This window comes from Callorhinus ursinus, unplaced genomic scaffold (assembly GCF_003265705.2).
Source record: "Callorhinus ursinus isolate GAN/ISIS: 27379988/994484 unplaced genomic scaffold, GSC_fseal_2.0 scaffold8, whole genome shotgun sequence".
Lineage (NCBI taxonomy): Eukaryota > Metazoa > Chordata > Mammalia > Carnivora > Otariidae > Callorhinus > Callorhinus ursinus.
In genome coordinates, this window is record NW_027397070.1 from 18,170,153 (window position 1) to 18,174,091 (window position 3,939).

At 42.5% G+C, this 3,939-nt stretch overlaps 1 pseudogene; it reads right to left on the reverse strand.

Moving 5' to 3' along the window:
- Positions 1 to 1,418: 1,418 nt before the first annotated feature.
- Positions 1,419 to 2,046, reverse strand: LOC112821913 (protein unc-119 homolog A pseudogene; annotated as a pseudogene).
- Between the last annotated feature and the right edge of the window lie 1,893 nt (positions 2,047 to 3,939).

Genomic DNA, 3,939 nt, shown 5'->3' on the forward strand with positions numbered 1-3,939 from the left:
GTTTTGCCTTCCTTGCCATATGAAGGCTGTGTGAGATCTTTCCTTGGTGGCTAGTCTGATCTATTGCTTGTTGCAAGGCTCCAGAGACCTAGAAAACTAAATTGCTCGGTAGCAAGCACCCTGCAATTACTCAGGCTGTAATTACATAGACCTAACAAACCACATTGCTCCCCAGGTGGCTTTCTGGCTTTCTTGTGCCTTACTCTTTCTGCTATTAGGCCTTTTGCTGCTCCAGGGATCCAGGAGACTGAGCAAGAACCTTTTCAGAGTCATCTGAACTTTGCAAAGTTGTATTATTCCAGGTGTGTATCCAGAGAAATGGGTATCAAACCTCAAGTACTTCAAGACACTGAGTAGATCTTATCATTGTCGAAGAATATGTATTGACCTTCTACTAAGAAACAACCAATACCAAAAGAAAAAAAAGAAAGAAACAACCAATATCTAGTAGAAACATATTTAACAAAGCAATGTCTATTTTTAGGTTGTAAACATTCTAGGAAGAGGGGAGGAAAGCACATATAAAAATGGATACTTTTTAATAAAAATGCTTATGGTTTTATATATTTGAAACTAGAAGCCATTTTTAACTTATGTGTTCTCATAAACTTTTCTGACGTTTCTTGAACTATTCTGAGATTATTAAACAAATCCTCCTGCAATTAATCCTTTAAGTTTGTGTTGTCCTTTTTGCAAAATTCTTCTACACAGAAAATGGGAAATATATGCTCTTTCTTAAGGACTGTGTTTTTATTATCTAAATATACTATTTGACAATTTTAGCAGGCTACAGTTAAGAGTTACAAGTTGTAGTAAATTTGATATGCTAATTAATAGACTGAAGTGCTGAATAACTATGCATAGAAGATGCTATTTTGAGAATAAAATCCATTTAAGTGTGAGCCAGTTTACTTAAGGGAATGAAGATATTAGTAAACAAGAGAATATGTTAAAATTGCCATATTTAAGTTATTTTTTGTTCAGACTCCTGTTTCTCCAATATTTTGCTTGCTTATTTATTTATTTATTTACAGAAAAAGAGGAGAATTTATTGAAAACTACATAGAGTTGGTCCAGTTCCTACCCCAGGCTGCAGTCTGGGCTGGTCCCTCCCACATCTCAGGCAGTGGCTCCTCTCCTGATGGTAGGGGCTGGGGCTGGGGCTGGGGCTCGAGCCAGGGCCCAGACTCCCTTTGGAAGCTTGGGAGCCAGACCCCACCACGGATCTCCATGTGTGACTTTACAACTCCAAGTGGACTGTTGGTGGTAGGCAGGGGAAGGGAATGGGTCCCTACACAGGAGGCGTTCCTGTACATGGAGGTGGACAACCCTCCTACCACCCCATCCCATGTGCCAAGCCCCATGGGCTTCACAGAGTTGGACTGGGGACATCAGGCCCCCTCCCTCCCATCGTTGACTCAGGGTCCAGGGCTCTTGGAAAACCCCCAGACAGAAGACATGGGGTCATAGATGTACTTGCAGGTGTTCTTGCTGCTGGGGATGCGAAGCCTAAGTGGAAGTCAAAGCTTTTGAGATGCTGGTTGCGAATCAGTACCTCTCAATCATGTGGAAGCTGTTGACAAGCTTGTCTCCCACTGTGAACGCCACCGTGGCTCCCCCTTGCCTCAGGCGGAGGCCTGTAGGTGCAGAACTGGTGGCAGACAAAGCACCCAGCACTGGGGTCCAGGTTCTGTGGACTGATGAGCAACCGCTCTGAGGTTGGGGCTTCTTGATTTCAGAGGACTGTGCCTGAATCTGTGTCTCAAATCTTGAACCTGATGACATGGATTTTGTAGATGTTCTTCTCAGGGGAGCATAGGTAAATCGTCCATGATCCATCGTAGCCCCAGCACATCCTTCTGTCCCAAGAGCAGCTTATTCTGCAGCGGCCCCAGCCTGAGCCACCTGCTGGTTCCCACTCAGACCCAGGTTCCGATTTTTCCTGCAGCTGCGGCTCCAGCTTGTTGGCCTCCATGTGTGGCCTGAGGTCCCTGGAGCGGGCTCCGCCCCCATCCCAACCCCATCTCGGCCCTTCTTCATGTTCATGGACTAGAGGGGTGACATTTGAGATGATAATAAATATAATACAATCTTTACTTAACAAATATGTATTACTTAGCTAAATTTCTGCATAATTGAGACTCCTTTAAATGAATTAAATGATAGTAGGTATGACCTTTTAGCTTTGCTTGTGAATTTGCACTATCAAAAAAATGTGGATTTTTTTCTTCCATTATGAGTCAATGAGTAAACAATTTTGGAGAAGAGTTAATGTTTTTGTTTTTTTAGCTCCTTAAAAGCTCTGCACCTTGACCATGAAGAGAACGAGTTGTATCAGGTATGCTTGCTTTATCTTTCATTTTATTTTATTTTAAAGATTATTTATTTGAAATAGTGGGGGAGGGGCAGAGAGAGCGAGAGAGAGAGAGAGAGAGAGAGAACCCCAAGCGGACTGAGCACGAGCTGGAGGCCCAGCACATCTCAGGACCCTGAGATCATGAGAACAGAAATCAAGAATCCGAGGCCTAAAATATGAGCCACTCAGGTGCTCCACTTTATCTTTCACTTTAAATATCACTTTGGTCGCTCCAATGTCTTAATTAAAATCCATAGTATTTTAAAATGGTCAAATGATTTTAAAAATTTAGTATAGTCACATTTTGCAAACTACAGCATTTTAAGCATTTTAAAACAGGTTCTGAACACATAAAACAAATGTTTTGTTGGGGTGCCTGGGTGGCTCAGATGTTAAGCATCTGCCTTCGGCTCAGGTCAGGATCCCAGGGTCCTGGGATCGAGCCCCAAGTAGGGCTCCTGCTCAACGGAAAGCCTGCTGCTCCCTCTCCCTCTGCTCCAGCTTGTGTTCCTTCTCTCACTGTGTCTCTTTCTCTGTCAAATAAATAAAATCTTTAAAAAAAATTTTTTTTAAGTGAACATGTGTAGATGAATAGGGCATTTTAATTTGTTTAGTTATACTTGTTAAAACTTGCTACCAGTAAAAGTCTCCAAAAGGAGTGGTATGCCCTTTCCATCTTTTCTAAAAGAAAACCGGCTTACCAACAAATACCTATCTTCTTTTCCCACAATTCTTATGGGCCTAATCTATCATAAATGGTGAAGGTAGAGTTGGGTCATAAAGTGAATAATACAGCACACAAGATTACCTAAAGTGGAGGTGAGGTGATGGTGATAGTGGGGAGGTGCATTGAAGAGAGGAGGGAATCAACAATATGTTGTTTAAATTTCTCTGAAATAATGTCTCTTGATAAGAGAAGATGACTCAAGGGTAAATGGAGTGAGGGAAAAATTTTAAGATATTGTTACTCTTTACCGTTTAGAAATGAAAAAAAAACTCTATTTTTCTTAACATTTCTGTAGCTATTGCCATTGTTTTCTCAGTGTTTCTGTGCCCTGTGGAAGTACTTAGTATAGATGTAAGTGTAACAGTACAACTCCCTAAGGCAAGAACAGAGACAGGAACAGGAGAGCATAGCTGCCAGAGCAGTGTTATCACATCCGTTCTGGCAATGTTGTGTGCCTCAAAGAACAGTTTTACAGTTCTGTAAAGAGAAGCAAAAGAGAATGTTCACAACTTGGCTTCCCTGTGAAACAGACTCCAAGATGGCGATTTACTGAGGAGAGCTCTTGAGATGTCCTGGGGAAGGGAAGAGAAGGGAAAGGAAGGGGAAGGGAGGGGAGGGGAGGGGAGGGGAGGAAGCAGAATTGGACTGAGGAAGAAGTTAAGCTTCTTAACTTCTGAAGATGGCATGACTCTTCAGAGATCTCCCCATTTGAGGCAAGAATACTGGATGCAGACCACCCTGGAAAGGGGGTGTGATGTTTGGCAGGGTCCTTCCGTTTTGCTGAAAGAATCCCCAAAGGGGGCTGACAATTTAAAGTTGTCTGCTGGCAGCACTCCTAGCAGATGGGGAAATAAAT